General features: G+C 44.9%; 1 protein-coding gene across 3 annotated transcripts in view; it reads left to right on the forward strand.

Annotated features, from left to right (window-relative positions):
* Positions 1–23,030, forward strand: part of GDPD5 (glycerophosphodiester phosphodiesterase domain containing 5) — a 300,231-nt gene that overhangs the window by 46,198 nt on the left and 231,003 nt on the right. The window contains exon 1 of one of the 3 annotated variants that reach the window (XM_067466462.1): positions 12,406–12,479. The exons of the other annotated variants lie outside the window; for them this stretch is intronic. The gene's annotated coding sequence lies outside the window, so the exon portion shown is untranslated. Of the gene's footprint in view, positions 1–12,405; positions 12,480–23,030 lie in introns of those variants that run through there. 3 annotated transcript variants of the gene reach the window in all.

Here is a 23,030-nt window from a genome sequence, read left to right on the forward strand (position 1 = left end):
TTGATCCATATCCATCATTGTTTGAGTCCATAGTGTTCTCTAGATGTAGGTGAACTACAACTCCAAAATTCAAGGTCAATGCTCATCAAACCCTTCCAGTATTTTATGTTGGTTGTGGGAGTTCCGTGTGCCAAGTTTGGTTCAATTCCATCGTTGGTGGAGTTCAGAATGCTCTTTGATTGTAGGTGAACTATAAATCCCAGCAGCTACAACTCCCAAATGACAAAATAAATCCCTCCCAACTGCACCGGTATTCAAATTTGGGCATATCAGGTAGTTGTGCCAAATTTGGTCCAGGGAATGAAAATACATCCTGCATATCAGGTATTTACATTACGATGCATAACAGGAGCAAAATTACAGTTATGAAGTAGCAACTAAAATATTGTTATGGTTGAGGGTCACCATCACACGAGGAACTGTATTAAGGGGTCGCAGCATTAGGAAGGTGGAGAAACACTGGGCTAAAGCAACCCCTTCTGAACAAATCTTTCCATAGAAACCCTATGATAGAGTTACCTTAGAGCAGTGGTTCTCAACCTTCTGAATGCCGCGACCCCTTAATACAGTTCCTCATGTTGTGTTGACCCCCAACCATAAAATTACTTTCGTTGCTACTTCATAACTGTAATTTTGCTACTGTTATGAATCATAATATAAATATCTGATATGCAGGATCTATTTTCATTCACTGGACCAAACGCCCAAATCTGAATATCAGATACGCCCAAATCTGAATACTGGTGGGGTTGGGGTGGGTGGGTGATTGAGTTTGTCATTTGGGAATTGTAGTTGCTGGGATTTGTAGTTCACCTACAATCAAAGAACATTCTGAACTCCACCAACGATGGAATTGAACCAAACTTGGCACACATAACTCCTGTGACCAACAGAAAATACTGGGAGGGTTTGGTGAGCATTGACCTTGAGTTTGGGTGTTGTAGTTCACCTACATCCAGAGATCACTGTGGATTCAAAGAATGATGAATCTGGACCACACTTGGCTCAATATGCCCAAATGTGAACACTGGTGGAGTTTGGGGGAAATAGACCTTGACCTTTGGGAGTTGTAGTTACTAGGATTTATAGTTCACTTACAGTCAAAGAGTATTCTGAACTCCCCCAATGATAGAATTGGGCCAAACTTGGCACACAGAACCCCCATGACCAACAGGAAATACTGTGTTTTCCGATGGTCTTTGGTGACCCCTCTGACACCCCCTTGCGACCCCTCCAGGGGTCGCGACACCCAGGTTGAGAAACACTGCCTTAGAGTCTCTAAAATTCAAAAGCACCTTGAAGGCACAGAACTACTTTCATTTGAGCTTGATGGACACCCCTTTTCCCTTGCTTCCTCTTTGCATGGCCAGCCAAGGTGTGTTGGTCCAGGTTGGCTGGAAGCTCCCTAACTAACTGGAAATATGGATTTGGTTACCGCTAATGTTGCGCCATGAGCTGTAGATGCTTTCCAGTAAACGGAGAGGCTTTCCAGTAATTGGTTGGCTTCCTGGTCTCTGCTTTTTTGGCAGCCGGAGATCTTGGACCGGAGCTGATGATTTCACTTTCCTATGTTGAACAATGGGATGCTGGATTCTTCTCCTCTGGATGCAAATAAAAAATAATAACACAATTAAAACTGACCTCATCAAAAAAGGCATTTTGCCTGAGATGTGTTGTCAGTTAACATAGTATTGAGACGTTGCAATGCAAGCAGTTGCTCCCCTTATTGGCCTTCTGAGGAGGACGAGGGACAAAGAACCATAATAGACGGGTAATAAAATGTCAACTCAATTCATTACAGGGAAGTATCTTCTCTTGAGATCCAGATAACCCTGTCCTGTGCAAAGCTAACTGCTCTTTTCTGAAGAGAGAACAATGAATTCCTCTGCACTCTTACATCTTTGGCATGCTGTCTTGAACTATAAAACAAATGGGATTTAGTATAAACATCCATAGTTCATCTTCAGTTTGCCTTATCCTTTCTTTCCTACTTTTTAGACTCAAGTTGTGTAAACCTGTCTGGAAGCTCAGGGTTCTTGCTCACAAGGAAAGTTGCAATATGAACCAGATACCTTTGTTTTCCACATGAGGAAAGCAACAATGGACTGTGGCAGTACTAGATACACGTTCTGTTCCAAGGAAAGTCTGAAGAAGACTAGAAACCTGTGCCTATTTCACATTTTGGCTATTGGACCCAGTGGCTATTACATCTTATGGCTATTGGACTTAGTGGCTATTTTACCTTGAGGCTATGGTGTCTTGAGACAACTGGACATTGCAGGTACTTCATGTTGTAGCTATTTCACATTTTGGCTATTTCATATTGTGGTTATTGTACATTGTGGCTATTGGACATTGCAGATATTTTACTTTGTGGCTATTTCACCTGGTGGCTATTGGATGCTGTGACTATTGGACATTGCAGCTGTTGATCTTTGTGGCTGTTGGACTTTGTTGGACATTATAACTATTGGGCATTGCAGCTATGTCACTTTGTTGCTAAGCTACCTTGTGGCTATTGGATGTTGTGACTATTGGATGTTGCAGATATTGACTTTTGTGGCTATTTCACGTTGTGACTATTGGGCATTGCAGCTATTTCACATTGTGACTACTGGGTGTGACTTTTGGGAATTGCAGATATTTTACCTTGAGGCTATTGGATGTTGTGACTATTGGAGGTTGCAGCTATTGACTTTTGTGGCTATTGGACATTGTGGCTATTAAACATTGTGACTATTGGGCATTGCAGCTGTTGATCTTTGTGGCTATTGGATCTTGAGGCTGTTGGACATTATAACTATTGGGCATTGCAGCTATGTCACTTTGTTGCTAAACCACTTTGTGGCTATTGGATGTTGTGACTATTGGATGTTGCAGATATTGACTTTTGTGGCTATTTCACATTGTGACTATTGGGCATTGCAGCTATTTCACACTGTGACTACTGGATGTGACTTTTGGGCATTGCAGATATTTCACCTTGTGGGTATTGGATGTTGTGACTATTGGATGTTGCAACTATTGACTTTTGTGGCTATTGGACATTGTGGCTATTAAACATTGTGACTATTGTGCATTGCAGATTTTTCACATTGTGGCTATTGGATGTCACAATTGGGCATTGCAGCTATTTCACCTTGTGGCTATTGGACATGGTGGCTATTATCATTCTGACTACTGTGCATTGCAGCTATTCCACATCGTGGCTACTTCACCTTGTGGCTACTGCATGTGACTATTGGGCAACTATTTCACCTTGTGGCTATTGGACATTGTGACATTTGGGAGGTGCAGCTATGTTACTTTGTGGCTGTTTCACTTTGTGGCTATTGGATGTTGTGACTATTGGATGTTGCAGATGTTGACTTTTGTGGTTATTGGACATTGTGGCTATTGGACATTGTGACTATTGGGCATTGCAGCTATTTTACCTTGTGGCTATTGGACATTGTGACATTTGGGAGTTGCAGCTATGTTACTTTGTGGCTATTTCACCTTATGGCTATTGGATGTTGTGACTATTGGATGTTGCAGAAATTGACTTTTGTTGCTATTGGACTTTATGGCTATTGGTCATTGTGACTATTGGTCATTTTTGCAACTATTCCAACTTGTGGCTACTGGATGTGACTATTGGACTTGCAACTATTTCACATTTTGGCTATTGGACATTGTGACATTTGGGAGTTGTAGCTATTTACTTTGTGGTTATTTCACCTTGTGGCTATTAGATGTTGTGACTATTGGATGTTGCAGTTACTGCTATTGGACTTTTGGCTATTTCACATTGTATCCTGTGTAATCACCTTGATTTGTCGTCTGTCACTTAGAAGATGCCTCGGCTCTCTTCCTTTGTAAGAAATAACAGCATGGAAGATATTGTGGAAAATGAATGAGAATATGTTGTTTTTTGCGGTGTGGTTTCTGGATGATGCTTTAATTACTAGGCGGTTGAACTGTTCCTGCCTTGCCCAGAGGTTACAAGCCGACATAATTACAGATTGAGTCATGTCATTCTCTCTCTTTCCCCCTCTTCTCCTGTTCTCTTGTGGCAGGAGGATTTTACAACAAAGTATGGATTTTCCCCCCTCTCAAAGGAGCTCCTGAACACAAAGCAGAAATGTGTATGTGTTTGCGTTTTTGTGCCGGAGTCTTTGAGATGAGTTTTCAAGGCGCATGCTGCTGCTTGCTTAGCTGTTTTCAAGTGCATTTGAAGGCAAAGAGACATCAAAAAGCTTGCTTTAGAGTGTGGCCACTTCATCACTCTGGGTTGTTCTGTTTCAAGGAAAAGTAAACTGAGTGAATTCGTAGGATGTAAAAGCACATCAAGGTGTTGCTTTTCCATCTTAGTACAAATATATGATAAAAGCATCCCAGCATAAGGCCTGTGTGTGTTAAAAGTGCAAACTGCCACAACCTGTGATGAGCAACCTGTATTGTTGTATCAGGGGGGTTCATGCCATTGTATTTCCTGGGTTGTTGTAGGTTTTTTTGGGCCATGGTCTAGAGGCATTCTCTCCTGACGTTTCACCAGCATCTGTGGCAAGCATCCTGAGAGGTGTCCATGCCATTGTATTTCCTGGGTTGTTGTAGGTTTTTTCGGGCTATATGGCCATGGTCTAGAGGCATTCTCTCCTGACATTTCGCCTGCATCTATGGCAAGCATCCTCAGAGGTAGTGAGGTCTGTTGGAACTAGGGAAAAGGGTTTCTATGTCTGTGGAATGACCAGGGTGGGACAAAGGACTCTTGTCTGCAGGAGCTAGGTGTGAATATTTCAACTGACCACCTTGATTAGCATTTGATGGCCTGGCAGTGCTTAGAGCAATCTTTTGTTGAGGGGTGATTAGATGTCCTTGTTTGTTTCCTCTCTGTTGTTGTTGTCAGACTACACAGAGAAGCCATTGAAATCCACAAGCATGTGGACAATTTCAACAGAAAGGAGGAAACCATGAAAATGAACAAAATCTGGCTACCAGTATTAAAAAAACTCTAAAATTACAACAATGCCAGGGAGGAAAGTGAATCCACTCTGGATATTAATCTGATCCTTACATGAACTATCCAAGGTGCTGAACTCATATTTGATGGGATAGAATAGTAGAATCTTAGAGTGAGACCACAAGGGCCACCCAGAACATCAACGGGACCAAAGTGTTTAGAGTGAGGGAAGTCATCGCCTTACTCTATTCTGCTTTGATCACCTGGAATAATAACCCAGTGTCCATTGCATATAATGGGACTTGGGAAAGCACAGATTTTGGTATCCATGTGGGGTCCTGGAACCAATCCATATTGGATACCAATAGCTCACTGTACTGTTGGATCATTTCCTTAAAGTTTGATTGAAACCCACAATTGATTATCCTCTCCCTGGACATGGGAGCGAGCCGTTGGTTACTGATGGATGGAGAACTGGACTGTCAGCCTCACGTCGATATCAGGCAAGATTCTGGAAAAGATTGTTAAGGAAGTGCTCTGCAAACACTTAGAAACAAATGCGGTCATTGCTAATAGTCAACATGGATTTATCAAAAACAAGTCATGCCAGACTAATCTGATCTCTTTCTTCGATAGAGCTACAAGCTGGGTAGATGCGGGGAATGCCGTGGATGTAGCGTATCTGGATTTCAGGAAGGCCTTCTTTGACAAGGTCCCCCATGACCTTCTGGCAAGGAAACTAGTCCAATGTGGGCTAGGCAAAACTACGGTGAGGTGGATCTGTAATTGGTTAAATGGATGAACAAAGAGGGTGCTCACTAATGCTTTCTCTTCATCCTGGAAAGAAGTGACGAGCAGAGTGCCATCAGCAGGGTTCCGTCCTGGTCCTGCTCAACATCTGTATTAATGACTTAGATGAAGGCTTAGAAGGCATGATCATCAAGTTTGCAGATGATACCAAATTGGGAGGGATAGTCAATACTCCAGAGGACAGGAGCAGGATTCAAAACAATCTTTACAGATTAGAGAGATGATTGGCCAAAACTAACAAAATGAAGTTCAACAGTGACAAATGCAAGATACTCCACTTTGGCAGGAAAAACGAAATGCAAAGATACAGAATGGGGGACGAAGCCTGGCTCGATAGCAGTACGTGTGAAAAAGATCTTGGAGTCCTCGTGGAGAGCAAGTTAAACATGAGCCAACAATGTGATATGGTGGCAAAAAAAGCCAATGGGATTTTGGCCGGCATCAATAGGAGCATAGTGTCTAGATCTAGGGAAGTCATGCTACCCCTTTATTCTGCCTTAGTTAGACCACACCTGGAATATTGTGTCCAGTTCTGGGCACCATAATTCAAGAGAGATATTGACAAGTTGGAATGTGTCCAGAGGAGGGTGACTCAAACGATCAAGGGTCTGGAGAACAAGCCCTATGAGGAGCAGCTTAAAGAGCTGGGCATGTTTAGCCTGAAGAAGAGAAGGCTGAGAGGAGATATGATAGCCATGTATAAATATGTGAGAGGAAGTCACAGGGAGGAGGGAGCAAGCTTGTTCTCTGCTTCCTTGGAGACTAGGATGTGGAACAATGGCTTCAAACTACAAGAAAGGAGATTCCATCTGAACATGAGGAAGAACTTCCTGACTGTGAGAACTGTTCAGCAGTGGAACTCTCTGCCCCAGAGTGCGGTGGAGACACCTTCTTTGGAGGCTTTTAAACAGAGGCTGTATGGCCATCTGTCAGGGGTGATTTGAATGCAATATTCCTGCTTCTTGGCAGAATAGGGTTGGACTGGATGGCCCAGGAGGTCTCTTCCAACTCTTTGATTCTATGATTCTAAGCCAACGAGAGGAAAGAGTTGCACTGAATGTAAGCAGTTTAAAGATCAGAAAGACCCCCAAAAGGGCACAAAGGGGCAAACCAGAAGAGGAAACAGTTAATCATGAACTGAAGGGAGACTTCTGGGACAATGGTTTCTCTGTGTCTCTCTATGGAAGTTCAAAGAAGGGAATAGAATGAGGAGCATCCTGTTGTGCACTCACATTATTTCTCCTCTTCTGATGCAAATGCTTGAGGGTTGCAGGCTGCTTTGTACAATAAATCAGCAAGAACATGTTGTTAAAACCACATTGCTGTGTTAAGGGAGCACCCAAGATGCATCAGTCGCCAAGAGCCTTGTAAGGAAGTGAGGCCAATGCCAGAAAGGGAGGAAGGAACTCAGTTCCAGCAAATAAGTTAACTCTAACAGACATTTTGCAGGCTTGTGTAATAGCAAATTATAGCCCAGTAGTTACAGGTCTCCGGTGCTTTAATAGACTGGATGCAGAAAGCCTTAAGCCTGTTGGGGGGGGGGGGGGGGCAGGCATTGAAATACTCTTGTTTATTATTCATGGAACACTCTACATTATTGATGGGGAAGGTCTTGTCCTGTCATTTGGAGCATCCCTTGAGACCATGCTACACAATGCCTCCCGTGTTATGTGTGGGCCTTGGAGTGCATTGTCCAGAATGTCTCTGTTGGGGGGATATTTCCCTTCCTTCTCTCCTGGCAGGCCTCACAATGGAGATTATTGCACTTAGCAGAGACTTCCATGTCTCTGTAGCCATGGATTTGCTCATCTATATCTCTATATATTAAAACCTGGAAATATGTATGTATGTATGTTCCAGGATGGCTCCTACATGGCTTGATGAAACTGGATGAAACTTGGCACATCAACCCATCCCAATCCTCCTTAAAATACTGGTGCAGTGTGAGGGAGAATGCCAAAGGATGATGGTAATTGTCATTAACCCACATCTGGAGAGCCATGCACCTCCTAATCGTGATGGTTCTGAACCAAGCTTGGTACACATACCCTTTGTGATACAACTTAAAATACTGGTGGGGTTTCGGAAAGAGTCCTGATAGAGGATAATGGGAGTTGTAGTCCAGCCAGGCAATAGAACTCTATGCAAACCTGCTAGAATTGTCAGTTTTGGAGGGGAAGGGGGCTTTTCTGTGTACCACCACCATCAGAGGTTTTTTTAGTAGGAAGTAAAGTTGTTGGGTTCTCAAAATGTAATTGATCCCCTACATTTTTTGGATTTAACTTTTGTAGACCTGACTACTTGGTTAATATGCTATCTCTAAGGGCACATCATAGGAACCCCAAGTGGTGCAGTGGGTTAAAGCGCTGAGCTGCTGAGCTTGTTGACTGAAAGGCCGTAGGTTCAAATCTGGGGAGCGGTGTGAGCTTCCGCTGTCAGCTCCAGCTTCTGCCAACCTAGCAGTTGAAAAACATGCAGATGTGAGTAGATCAATAGGTACCGCTCCGGCGAGAAGGTAACAGCACTCCATGCAATCATGCCATTCACATGACCTTGGAGGTGTCTACGGACAATGCCGGCTCTTCGGCTTAGAAATGGAGATGAACACCACACCCCAGAGTCGGACATGACTGGACTTCATGTCAGGGGAAAACATTTACCTTACCTTTACCTAGTGGCACATCTACACTGTAGAATTAGTTTGGTTTGACTCCACCCTCACTGCCATGGCTCAATGCTTTTGAATCCTGGGAGTTGTAGCTTTGCAATATCGTTAGCCTTCTCTGCCAAAGACTGCTGGTGCTTTACCAAACTACAACTCCTATGATTCCATAGGATTTTACCTTTGCAGTTCAAGTGGTGCGAAAATGCATTAATTCTAATAGTTCATATGCATCTTAGCAATCTCTAGCTCCATCAGTGTGACTGTATGGTTAACTTCTTCCAGGTTGCTTAAAACTATTATTGATCAATCATTTAATTGTACTGTTGAAGGCTTTCATGGCTGGAATCACTGGGTTGTTGTAGGTTTTTCGGGTTATATGGCCATGTTCTAGAAGCAGGTTGTGAGGTCTGTTGGCGCTAGGAACCACTTCCATTAGATGTTATAAAGGAGGTAATCATCCTCAGAGGCTGTGAGGTCTGTTCCTAGCTCCAACAGACCTCACAACCTCTGAGAATGCTAGCTATAGATGCAGGTGAAACATCAGGAGAGAATGCTTCTAGAACATGGCCATATAGCCCAAACAACCTACAACAACCCAATCATTAAATTGTTTTCTTTAGTGTATTGTCGAAGGCTTTCATGGCTGGAATCACTAGGTTCTTTTGGGTTTTTTCAGGCTATAGGGCCATGTTCTAGAGTCATTTCTCCTGATGTTTTGCCTGCATTTCTTTAGCATTGGATGAGAGGGGGAGAAGGGATGAGTGCATAAGAGATTGTGTGAGAAAAGTGTTGGGATGGAGGCAGAGGAGCTCTGAGTTCAAATCCTTGGCTTAGGGGAATTTGGGGAGACAGTTTTCCCTACCTAATATCTCTTAGCTCATTCTACCGTGCAGAACTATTGTGAAGCATGCCTTCTTCCTGAAGGGAGAGCTATATAATATAGAAAGGATTTTTCTATGCATCAGAAATTAAGATGTTCACTTCTTGCATATAGTACTACTTACTGAACTGCATTTTTGTTGTTGCTGACTATTTTTTTCATGTCAGGAGCAACTTGAGAAACTGCAAGTTGCTTCTGGTGTGGGAGAATAGGCCATTTGCAAGGATTTTGCCCAGGGGACGCCCTGATGTTTTTTTTTAATGTTTTTACTATCCTTGTGGGGAGCTGGAGCTGACAGAGGGACCTCATTGTTGGAGTTCAACCTGTGATTGTTTTTCAGGATCAGGGTGCTTTGGATGTGGGGAATGATGTAAATGAGGTTCAAGATGGCAATGGTTTGGTCAGTGATGTTGATGCAGAGAATGACATAGAGACACCTGTTCAGAGTGTAGTTTCTCATGAGAATGTTCCTACAGGGCATAGGGATGATGGCTTTCTCCCTGAATTGCTTCCAGAGAATTCCCAGGATTTGGGGCTTGAAAACAACTTGGCATCTGCAGAAACTAATGAGCACATAGATAGGTGGGTGGAAATTAGTCAAAACAGACAGGTCGAGCAAGGCCTTCAGCGTTCTGCCAGGCTCCGACAGAAAAAGATAAGGGCCACTCAAGGAAAGCAAAACCAGTTCCCATGTGCTTCCCAAGCATGGGAAATATAGCCAGATGAAGCATCATTTAGAATCCTGCTCAGTTCTTGCCCTTGTTTCATGGAAGCCGTGGTTGGAAGACTCATGCATAAGGATTTCTTGTTTCTTGGTTTGGCTTTTTGTCTCTTGTGATTACATACTCGTGCCTTGGATCAACGTTTCCTGGTTCTTTGGATTTTGTTAGAGAAGTGTGGACATTGTTTTGGGACTTTGCTGAACTTTACCTTGGACTAATTTGTTCCTGCTTGTCTCCTTACCTAATTGGATTTACCTATTCCTTTAAAATACTTTTTTACTTTGCTGCTTTTACTTGTTTTCAATAAAAGGATTGTTTTGCCCTACTCAACATAAAGTGTTTTAAAGTCAGAGGGTTATTCCTGTCCTGGAGTGCAACACTCATCTTCGCTCTCCCCGGGTTGGATTCAAACCGGCAACATTCAGGTCAGCAACCCAACCTTCAAGTCATCAGTCCTGCCAACACAAGAGTTTAACCCTGGTTGTAACTGTGGGTCCTCTAGGTATTAGTAGAAGGTCTTGATGCACACATGCGGGGCTTTGTGTTGAATTGTTCCTCCCATTTCTCGGAAAGGTGATGACCTCCTTCCTTTATAACATCTAATGGAAGTGGCCCATAATTCTCAGTCAATAGCAAGGCGTTCAGAAGCCTGTGGGTAAAATTGAGTCCACAATAGAGGAGACAGAAGGCAGAAATTATTGATGAAGCCCAGGGTTTTCCTGAGTTGAGAGTCTTCACTGATAATTGCTTAAGGCGCCTCCATTGCTACAATGCAGAGCAGATTTGGCTGACGCAAAGGCAAGAGAAAGGTGGATGGTCTCACAACCTCTGAGGGTGCCTGCCATAGATGCAGGCAAAACGTCAGGAGAGAATGCTTCTGGAACATGGCCATTTAGCCTGAAAAACCTACATTAACCCAGTGATTCCAGCCATGGAAGCCTTCGACAATACAAAGCTTGTGTACATTGAACTATTAGAAAACAAAAGGGTCACAGTTTCAGCTACCTATGTCGACAGTGCTGGGATTTGGAATATTTTGGATTTCCTACTAAGGGATATCAACCTGTGTGTGTATTTGTAGGTGTGTATGTGTGTGTGTGTATGTATATGTAGATGTATATATTGGATTTTGGATTCCCCTCTCCCACCCAGATTTTGGAATACCTGTACTTACTTTTACTTAGGCGATCCCTTGTTGGATGAGTAAGATGGTCTTCCATGATGGGTTTCCTTGTGGATTCGTAGGTGGCTGTGGAGCCCTATTCTTGACCCGCATCTTCTCCCACAGTGAAGGCATTGGTTTCCAGGTGAAAGGCGGTCCCGGTCAGGGTTGGCTTGATGTGCCTTTCTCCTGGCACGTTTCTCTCTTTCACCCCCCACTCGTGCCTCCTCGAATTCTGCAGCACTGCTGGTTACAGCTGACCATCAGCTGGAGTGCTCAAGGGCCGGGGGTTCCCAGTTCTCAGTGTCTATGCCAGAGATTTTCAGGATGGCTTTGAGCCCATCTTTAAATCTCTTTTCCTGTCCACCAACGTTCCGTTTTCCGTTCTTAAGTTCAGAGTAGAGCAACTGCTTTGGGAGATGGTGGTCAGGCATCCGGACAACGTGGCCGGCCCAGCGGAGTTGATGGCAGAGGACCATCGCTTCAATGCTGGTGGTCTTTGCTTCTTCCAGCACGCTGACGTTTGTCCACTTGTCTTCCCAAGAGATTTGCAGGATTTTCCAGAGGCAGCGCTGATGGAATCGTTCCAGGAGTTGCATGTGACGTCTGTAGACAGTCCACGTTTCGCAGGCATAGAGCACAGTTGGGAGGGGAATAGCTTTATAGACAAGTACCTTGGTATCCCTACGGATGTGTATGTAATGAAACGTCTTGGAGACAGGACCAAAGTTGAAACACAAAGTTCATTTATGTTTCACATATACCTTGGAGGTAATTTTATGCACTATATTTATGATAATTGTGTGTGTAAAAGAAAGTTTGTGTACATTGATCCACCAGAAAGCAAAGGCGTCACTATTTCGGCTACTCATATGGAGTATTTTGGCTTGCTGGGAAAGGGATGCTCAATCTGCATCAATAAAGATGTACCGATGATGACAATATTTATGAGTGGCGTCTCCACTGTACTGTTTGTTTACGTGTTTAGCTTATCCCGTTTTTCGCTCACTCTTTTGGCCTTGTTGATGCCGTGAGGCTGAAGGCGTTGCATTGGCAGGCACAGGATTTTTGTCCCGCTGGAAATAGCCGGCTGATCCAGGCTAATACTTTGCGGTTAGGGAGAGCAGGTTGGCCTTTGCTAATAATAGAGAGCTTTGTGGGGCTTAAGAGGGCCAGACGGGCGTTAGGCAAGAACCACCGGGCCGCCTGGTTGGGTCAAAGGCAAAGTGGTGTTGTTTTTGCAGAATTTAAGACCACATTTGAATCTCAGGATTCAGGAAGGAAGTCCTGCTGATGCGGTAAGAATAGCCTGTTTGTGTGCCTACCTCTAATATTGTGTATGTGTGTGTGTGTGTGTGTGTAGAATGACTGTATAAAAGAAACAAACTTTGGAAAATGTATTATGTTATTGCTGCATTTCTTCCATTCTAAGATACCATCGATAGTTAAGACACACACTATTTTCAGTACCACCAGGAGGAAAAAAAAGCTTTATTTATCTATCTTCTATATCTAAAGTATGTTTGTACACATGTCTGTTGGTACCACAAAGGCTGTTACTAGATGAAGTGACCCTCTGTGATGTCGCTGGATTGGCTGTTGCTAGGTGAAGTGGCCCTTTGTGATGTCACCGAATTGGCTGTTACTAGATGAAGTGACCCTCTGTGATGTCACTGGATTGGCTGTTGCTAGATGAAGTGACCCTCTGTGATGTCACTGGATTGGCTGTTGCTAGGTGAAGTGGCCCTCTGTGATGTCACTGGATTGGCTGTTACTAGATGAAGTGGCCCTCTGTGATGTCACTGGATTGGCTGTTGCTAGGTGAAGTGGCCCTCTGTGATGTCACTGGATTGGCTGTTACTAGATGAAGTGGCCCTCTGTGATGTCACTGGATTGGCTGTTGCTAGGTGAAGTGGCCCTCTGTGATGTCACTGGATTGGCTGTTACTAGATGAAGTGGCCCTCTCTGATGTCACTGGATTGGCTGTTGCTAGGTGAAGTGGCCCTCTGTGATGTCAAAGGATTGGCTGTTGCTAGGTGAAGTGGCCCTCTGTGATGTCACTGGATTGGCTGTTGCTAGGTGAAGTGGCCCTCTGTGATGTCACTGGATTGGCTGTTACTAGATGAAGTGGCCCTCTGTGATGTCGCTGGATTGGCTGTTGCTAGGTGAAGTGGCCCTCTGTGATGTCACTGGATTGGCTGTTGCTAGGTGAAGTGGCCCTCTGTGATGTCACTGGATTGGCTGTTGCTAGGTGAAGTGGCCCTCTGTGATGTCACTGGATTGGCTGTTGCTAGGTGAAGTGGCTCTCTGTGATGTCACTGGATTGGCTGTTGCTGGGTGAAGTAGCCCTCTGTGATGTCACTGGATTGGCTGTTGCTAGTTGAAGTGGCCTTCTGTGATGTCACTGGATTGGCTGTTGCTGGGTGAAGTGGCCCTCTGTGATGTCACTGGATTGGCTGTTGCTGGGTGAAGTGGCCCTCTGTGATGTCACTGGATTGGCTGTTGCTAGGTGAAGTGGCCCTCTGTGATGTCACTGGATTGGCTGTTGCTAGGTGAAGTGACCCTCTGTGATGTCACTGGATTGGCTGTTGCTAGGTGAAGTGGCCCTCTGTGATGTCACTGGATTGGCTGTTGCTAGGTGAAGTGGCCTTCTGTGATGTCACTGGATTGGCTGTTGCTAGGTGAAGTGGCCCTCTGTGATGTCACTGCATCGGCTGTTGCTAGGTGAAGTGGCCCTCTGTGATGTCACTGGATTGGCTGTTGCTGGGTGAAGTAGCCCTCTGTGATGTCACTGGATTGGCTGTTGCTAGGTGAAGTGGCCTTCTGTGATGTCACTGGATTGGCTGTTGCTGGGTGAAGTGGCCCTCTGTGATGTCACTGGATTGGCTGTTGCTAGGTGAAGTGGCCCTCTGTGATGTCACTGGATTGGCTGTTACTAGATGAAGTGGCCCTCTGTGATGTCACTGGATTGGCTGTTGCTAGGTGAAGTGGCCCTCTGTGATGTCACTGGATTGGCTGTTACTAGATGAAGTGGCCCTCTCTGATGTCACTGGATTGGCTGTTGCTAGGTGAAGTGGCCCTCTGTGATGTCACTGGATTGGCTGTTGCTAGGTGAAGTGGCCCTCTGTGATGTCACTGGATTGGCTGTTGCTAGGTGAAGTGGCCCTCTGTGATGTCACTGGATTGGCTGTTACTAGATGAAGTGGCCCTCTGTGATGTCGCTGGATTGGCTGTTGCTAGGTGAAGTGGCCCTCTGTGATGTCACTGGATTGGCTGTTGCTAGGTGAAGTGGCCCTCTGTGATGTCACTGGATTGGCTGTTGCTAGGTGAAGTGGCCCTCTGTGATGTCACTGGATTGGCTGTTGCTAGGTGAAGTGGCTCTCTGTGATGTCACTGGATTGGCTGTTGCTGGGTGAAGTAGCCCTCTGTGATGTCACTGGATTGGCTGTTGCTAGTTGAAGTGGCCTTCTGTGATGTCACTGGATTGGCTGTTGCTGGGTGAAGTGGCCCTCTGTGATGTCACTGGATTGGCTGTTGCTGGGTGAAGTGGCCCTCTGTGATGTCACTGGATTGGCTGTTGCTAGGTGAAGTGGCCCTCTGTGATGTCACTGGATTGGCTGTTGCTAGGTGAAGTGACCCTCTGTGATGTCACTGGATTGGCTGTTGCTAGGTGAAGTGGCCCTCTGTGATGTCACTGGATTGGCTGTTGCTAGGTGAAGTGGCCTTCTGTGATGTCACTGGATTGGCTGTTGCTAGGTGAAGTGGCCCTCTGTGATGTCACTGCATCGGCTGTTGCTAGGTGAAGTGGCCCTCTGTGATGTCACTGGATTGGCTGTTGCTGGGTGAAGTAGCCCTCTGTGATGTCACTGGATTGGCTGTTGCTAGGTGAAGTGGCCTTCTGTGATGTCACTGGATTGGCTGTTGCTGGGTGAAGTGGCCCTCTGTGATGTCACTGGATTGGCTGTTGCTGGGTGAAGTGGCCCTCTGTGATGTCACTGGGTTGGCTGTTGCTAGGTGAAGTGGCCCTCTGTGATGTCACTGGATTGGCTGTTGCTAGGTGAAGTGACCCTCTGTGATGTCACTGGATTGGCTGTTGCTAGGTGAAGTGGCCCTCTGTGATGTCACTGGATTGGCTGTTGCTAGGTGAAGTGGCCTTCTGTGATGTCACTGGATTGGCTGTTGCTAGGTGAAGTGGCCTTCTGTGATGTCACTGGATTGGCTGTTGCTGGGTGAAGTGGCCCTCTGTGATGTCACTGGATTGGCTGTTGCTAGGTGAAGTGGCCTGTGATGTCACTGGATTGGCTGTTGCTGGGTGAAGTGGCCTTCTGTGATGTCACTGGATTGGCTGTTGCTGGGTGAAGTGGCCTTCTGTGATGTCACTGGATTGGCTGTTGCTGGGTGAAGTGGCCTTCTGTGATGTCACTGGATTGGCTGTTGCTGGGTGAAGTGGCCCTCTGTGATGTCACTGGATTGGCTGTTGCTAGGTGAAGTGGCCCTCTGTGATGTCACAGGATTGGCTGTTACTAGGTGAAGTGGCCCTCTGTGATGTCACAGGATTGGCTGTTACTAGGTGAAGTGGCCCTCTGTGATGTCACTGGATTGGCTGTTACTAGGTGAAGTGGCCCTCTGTGATGTCACTGGATTGGCTGTTGCTAGGTGAAGTGGCCTTCTGTGATGTCACTGGATTGGCTGTTGCTAGGTGAAGTGGCCTTCTGTGATGTCACTGGATTGGCTGTTGCTGGGTGAAGTGGCCCTCTGTGATGTTACTGGGATAAACATCACCAGTTGCGCCTGTTCCTTGGGAAGTCTGATCTGGCAACAGTGGTTCACGCTCTTGTTACATCCCGAATGGACTACTGCAACGCACTCTACGTGGGGTTGCCCTTGAAGACGGTTCAGAAACTTCAACTGGTCCAGCGAGCAGCAGTCAGACTGCTCACCGGGGCGACATACAGAGAGCACACCACCCCTCTGCTGTGTCAGCTCCACTGGCTGCTGGTTCAGTTCCGAGCCCAATTCAAGGTGCTGGTTTTAACCTACAAAACCCTGTACAGTTCCGGTCCAGCATATCTGTCCGAACGTATCTCCCTCTACGTCCCACCATGGACTTTGAGATCTGTGGGGGCCCTGCTCTCGACTCCACCGCTTTCCCAAGCGAGGCTGGTGGGGACGAGGAGCAGGGCCTTCTCAGTGGTGGCCCCTCACTTGTGGAACTCGCTCCCAGTGGAGATGAGGGTGTCAACATCCCTCCTCTCCTTCAGGAGGAAGGTAAAGACATGGTTGTGGGACCAGGCCTTCGGGCAATCTGCTAACTAGGTAAGGACAACCAGACAAATAAGACCGGCAGGACTGATAAATGTGGAAGGAAACTCTGAACTAAGAGATAGCGAAGATTGACCGGCAATAAGGAGTAATTGGTTTATATCGGTTTGTATGACATTTTTATTGGTTTTATTGTTTTTAGTGAGTATAGATGTAATGTATTGCTGCTGATTGTTGATTTGCATTATTTTGTTTTATTGCTGCTGTATGTTACGGGCATCGAATTGTGCCTTGGTTGTGTAAGCCGCCCTGAGTCCCCTTCGGGGTGAGAAGGGCGGGGTAAAAGTAAACCAAATAAATAAATAAATAAATAAACAGGTGACGTGTATGAAGGAAAGGGAGAAAGGAAGGAAAGAAAAAGAAGGCAAAGAAAGGAAAGGAGAAAGGAAGGAAAAGGTATTGGAAAAGGTGTGAGAGGAGGGAAGGAAAGAAATAGAAAGAAAGGATGAAAGCAATAGCTTTCACATCATAGAATCATAGAATCAAAGAGTTGGAAGAGACCTCATGGGCCATCCAGTCCAACCCCATTCTGCCAAGAAGCAGGAATATTGCATTCAAATCACCCCTGACAGATGGCCATCCGGCCTCTGCTTAAAAGCTTCCAAAGAAGGAGCCTCTACCACACTCCGGGGCAGAGAGTTCCACTGCTGAACGGCTCTCACAGTCAGGAAGTTCTTCCTCATGTTCAGATGGAACCTCCTCTCTTGTAGTTTGAAGCCATTGTTCCGCGTCCTCTCCAAGGAAGCAGAAAACAAGCTTGCTCCCTCCTCCCTGTGGCTTCCTCTCACATATTTATACATGGCTATCATATCTCCTCTCAGCCTTCTCTTCTTCAGGCTAAACATGCCCAGTTCCCTAAGCCGCTCCTCATAGGGCTTGTTCTCCAGACCCTTGATCATTTTAGTCGCCCTCCTCTGGACACATTCCAGCTAATTCCATTGACATCCTAATGCCAATTCAGAGTTAAAAGCCTATCAGAACCCAATCAGTTTTTACCTATGGATTTAAACTTACATTTAATTGGTACAAATGATTTCAATGAGTTTCATTTACCGCCCGTGTCTTTTAAAATCTGTGGGTTTTGGAACTGTTGCCCTAATTTCTGAAAGTTTATTCTTCTGACTTTTGGTTGTAAAAAAAAAAAAAGTGAATTGGAAAAGCAACCACAAGAATGTCCTATCCTGGGGCAAACCAGAGAGAGCGAAATCAAGGCTGGCTCTGGAGCAATGTGTGGAATGAATGGCATCTGTTTCCTTTTACTCTGGAGGACTATGGATGCATCTAATGGTGTCTAATGGTGCAGTGGTTCCCAAACTTTGACCAGGGACCACTCACCAACATTAGTACCAAAAAGGTTACGAATCAGTTTTTGGTCACCATGATTTATAGGAGTTGTAGGTCCTGGGATGTATAGTTCACCTGCAATCAGTGAGCACTCTGAACTCCACCAAAGATGGAATTGGACCAGACTTGGTACACAGAGCCCCCATGACCAGCAAAAAATACTGGAGGTCTTTGGGGGAAATTCACCTTGAATTGGTGAGTTGTAGTTCACCTAAATCTAGAGAGAACTGTGAACCCAAACACTGATGGACCTGGGCCAAACTTGGCACATGTTCCTGATATGCCGAAATTTGATTACTGGAAGGGTTTGGGGGGAACTGACCTTCCTTTCTGGGAGTTGTAGTTCACCCACAACTAGAAAAATTGTGAACTTCACCGATGATGGATCTGGATCAAACTTGGCACACAGAACCCAACTCAACTTACTGGAGGGGTTTGATGGTACCGACTCACCATAGTGGGATTTGTAGTTTACTCTGCTCTGGTTGCATGATGTATTTAGAGCAAACTTGCCCAACATAACAAACTCTAAGTAGGGATGTGAGTTTTTTGAGGTTAACCTGGCATGTTTTTTGAAATGTAGCTGAAGCTTGATGGTTTCAATGTTTCTTGACTCTTAGAGGCACGTATCTTCAGAGGTTACATTTATAACATTCTTTAAAACAACTCTGGAAAGAACTCTTCCTTCTACTAAACAGGTTTCAAACTTATTTTTCTTCAAACTGTGTTTCTTTCCTTTCTAGGTTACTTCAGATACAAGCTTATTCTATCTTTGTAATATTTCTATTGCAATAAAGATTCTCACTGGGTTTCTCTCACCCCTTCTACTCATACACTAAATACTAATATAAATAAGTCAATTCGACTTATCAAAAAGTACCTAGACTGAAAGCCAAACCCTTCCTGATTCCTGATTTTTCAATAGAGTTACAAGCTGGGTAGATGCGGGGAATGCCGTGGATGTAGCATACATGGATTTCAGTAAGGCCTTCGACAAGGTCCCCCATGACCTTCTGGCAAGGAAACTAGTCCAATGTGGGCAAGGCAAAACTACGGTGAGGTGGATCTGTAATTGGTTAAATGGACAAACCCAGAGAGTGCTCACTAATGCTTCCTCTTCATCTTGGAAAGAAGTGACGAGCGGAGTGCCGCAGGGTTCCGTCCTGGGCCTGGTCCTGTTCAACATCTTTATTAATGACTTAGATGAAGGGCTAGAAGGCAGGATCATCAAGTTTGCAGACGACACCAAATTGGGAGGGAGAGCCAAGACTCCAGAAGACAGGAGCAGTATTCAAAACGATCTTGACAGATTAGAGAGATGATGGGCCAAAACTAACAAAATGAAGTACAATAGTGACAAATGCAAGATACTCCACTTTGGCAGAAAAAATGAAGTGCAAAGATACAGAATGGGGGACAATGTCTGGCTTGAGAGCAGTACGTGTGAAAAAGATCTTGGAGTCCTCGTGGACAACAAGTAAAACTTGAGCCAACAATGTGATGTGGCGGCAAAAAAAGCCAATGGGATTTTGGCCTGCATCAATAGGAGCATAGTGTCTAGATCTAAGGAAGCAATGCTACCCCTCTATTCTGCCTTGGTTAGACCACACCTGGAATATTGTGTCCAGTTCTGGGCACCGCAATTGAAGGGAGATATTGACAAGCTGGAATGTGTCCAGAGGAGGGCGACTAAAATGATCAAGGGTCTGGAGAACAAGCCCTATGAGGAGCGGCTTAAGGAGCTGGGCATGTTTAGCCTGAGGAAGAGAAGGCAGAGAAGAGATATGATAGCCATGTATAAATATGTGAGAGGAAGCCACAGGGAGGCTTCCTGACTGTGAGAGCCGTTCAGCAGTGGAACTCTCTGCCTCGGAGTGTGGTGGAGGCTCCTTCTTTGGAAGCTTTTAAACAGAGGCTGGATGGCCATCTGCCAGGGGTTATTTGAATGCAATATTCCTGCTTCTTGGCAGAATGGGGTTGGACTGGATGGCCCAGGAGGTCTCTTCCAACTCTTTGATTCTATGATTCTGTGATTCACTACAATGGAATCAGCCTTACCCTGTAGTTTTTAAACTACAGATTACCTTCCTGGTTCTCACTACTACAGAACCAGCCACTCCTCTCAGACGCCTATCTACAATTATACATAATAGTAGATTAAAATTTACACTTCACCATAGTCACTCCTTGGGTTAGTAGGTATCTTATGTCCAAATTTGGTGTCAATTCGTCCAGTGTTTTTTGACTTACGTTAATCCCACAAACGAACATTACATTTTTATTTATATAGATAGACAACCGATCTGTGGCTTCCTTTGTGAACTTCCAGAAATGCTTAGGGTAGCACATTCTGAATGTCAGCCGCTGGCAGGTCATGCCAGGGCAGTGTTTACATCCGGTAATGAACATCTGTGCGAGTAATTGCCCTTCAGTTTTACAGCTCAGCCGGCTACGGATGGAAATTATAGCTGGTTAAATGTGTCTCACAGAGAAGGTGTTTTCTGCTGGGGGAGAAATTGTTTTTTTTTTTAAAAAAATGTGGTGAGATGTTTGCCTGCAAAAACCACACAAAGCCAAGCAAAAAATGCAAGTTGAACAGAAGACAGACACAAACCTGTGATCTCTTTATTGGAAGAGGAAATTCTATCTAGTTTCCAAAAAGCAACTGTTGTTATTATGACTAATGCTTTGGCAATGCTCAGTGGAGTTTCCGGTACATTTTTCTTTTACTGTTAGCGCCAACTAGAGAAGCTAACTTTGATTTAGATAAATGTTTACTTACACAATTGATTCACTGAGTTTACTTTAGTTAAGGCTAGCAATAAAATGTAAAGCAAAAATGCACTGGGCGAGATTCAGTGCTTGTTATTACATGCCTTAAAGTCATTTTCGACTTGGGGCAATGAGGTTTGCTTGGCAAGATTTGTTCAGAGGGGATTTGCCTTGGCTTCACTTTGAGGATGAGAGTGTGTGTTTTACCCAAGGACGCCCAATGTGTTTCTATGGCTGAGTAGTGTCTAGCGGTGCATCTACATCAGTGGTTCCAAACCTTTTTTTTGGAACAGGAACCACTTTGACCAGGGACCACTCTCCAACATTAGTACCAAAAGAGTCACGAATCAGTTTTTGGACAACTTTAGATTCACTTAGTTGTTGTAGTTTTTTTCGGGCTATATGGCCATGTTCTAGAGGCATTCTCTCCTGACGTTCCGCCTGCATCTATGGCAAGCATCCTCAGAGGTCTGTTGGAACTAGGGAAAAGGGTTTATATATCTGTGGAATGACCAGGGTGGGACAAAGGACTCTTGTCTGTTGGAGATAGGTGTAAATGTTTCAACTGACCACCTTGATTAGCATTTGATGGCCTGACAGTGCCTGGAGCAATCTTTTGTTGAGAGGTGATCAGATGTCCTTGTTTGTTTCCTCTCTGTTGTTGTGCTGTTGTAATTTTAGAGTTTTTTTTTAATACTGGTAACCAGATTTTGTTCATTTTCATGGTTTCCTCCTTTCTGTTGAAATTGTCCACATGCTTGTGGATTCCAATGGCTTCTCTGTGTAGTCTGACATGGTGGTTGTGAGAGTGGTCCAGCATTTCTGCATTCTCAAATAACATGCTGTGTCCAGGTTGGTTCATCAGATGCTCTGCTATGGCTGACTTCTCTGGTTGAAGTAGTCTGCCGTGCCTTTCATGTTCCTTGATTTGTGTTTGGGAAATGCTGCTGTGTTTGGTGGTCCCTCTGTAGACTTGTCCACAGCTGCATGGTATAAGGTAGACTCCTGCAGAGGTGAGAGGATCCCTCTTGTCCTTTGCTGAACATAGCATTTGTTGGATTTTCTTGGGTTTGTAGATAGTTTGTATGTTGTGTTTCCTCTTCAGCTTCCCTATGTGGTCGGTCAGTGGTTCCCTTGATGTCTGGCAAGAACACTTTTCCTCTGGGTGGATCTTTGTCTTTACTCCCGTGGCTTGTTCTCAGTCTTACAGCTCCTCTGATGTCTGTGGTGGAGTCTCCATTGGCCTGTAGAGCCCAGTTTAGGTGGTTCAGTTCATCTTGGAGGAGGTGGGCTTCGCAGATTCTTTAATGGTGCTTCTTTTTAGATTTGGGTGATGCTTGGAGTTTTTATGTAGATATCTATCTCTGTGTGTGGGTTTTCTGTAAACGGTGTGACCCAACTGTCGATCTGGTTTATGGATGACTAGGACATCTAGAAAAGGCAGTCTTCCTTCATTTTCTTTTTCCATGGTGAATTGGATGTTGGGGTGGATGCTGTTAAGATGGTCCAGGAACCTGTTTAGTTCTTCTTCTCCATGGCTCCAAATTGTGAAAGTGTCATCCACATATCTGAACCATAGATTCAGTTTGGTTATTTGGGCTGCTGATTCAGAAAATTGCATTGGATTGACCACATCAGCTCTAGTTTCCGATACAGAACATATGCCATCCAGTTCTCACCATCTGCTTGCCTACAGAAAACCATATTTAATAACCTAGAGCTCATTTCTTTTCCCCGGAGTTACTTGAAAAACTTCAAGTTGCTTCTGGGGTGAGAGAATTGGCATCTGCAAGGACATTGCCCAGGGGACACCCAGATGTTTTGATATTTTAGTATCCTTGTGGGGGGCTTCTCTGATGTCCCTGCATGGGGAGCTGGAGCTGACAGAGGGGGCTCACCTGCTCTCCTTGGATTGAATCTCCAACCTGTTGGTCTTCAGTCCCGCCGGTACAAGGGTTTAACCCATTGTGCCACTGGGGGTGTGGTAGTAGTAATCTTTCATGGGTAGTCAGCCTCTCTCCACCTGACATCCCCTTTGCCTCGACACTATAAGCGGGTTTTGTGAGACCAGTCACTCTTGATGCTGCGTGGTTTTGACACAATGGCGTAGTCATGATGAGACCGCGAATCATATTTTCATTCTTGCAGACAAAAATATGGTGGTCCATGGACCACAGGTTGGGAACCACTGATCTATACTGTCAGATTAATACAGTTTAACACTACTTTTTCTACTATGGTTCATTGCTATGGAATTCTGGGAGTTTTAGTTTGGCGAGGCAGCAGCACTCTTCAGAAGAGAAGGCCAAAGACCTTGCAAAACTGCAACTCCCAGGATTCCATAGCATTGTGCCTTAAAGTACTATCAAACAGCATTCATTCTGCAGTGTAAAAAAGATAAAGGGTTTACC

Source organism: Anolis sagrei, chromosome 3, assembly GCF_037176765.1.
Source record: "Anolis sagrei isolate rAnoSag1 chromosome 3, rAnoSag1.mat, whole genome shotgun sequence".
NCBI lineage: Eukaryota > Metazoa > Chordata > Lepidosauria > Squamata > Dactyloidae > Anolis > Anolis sagrei.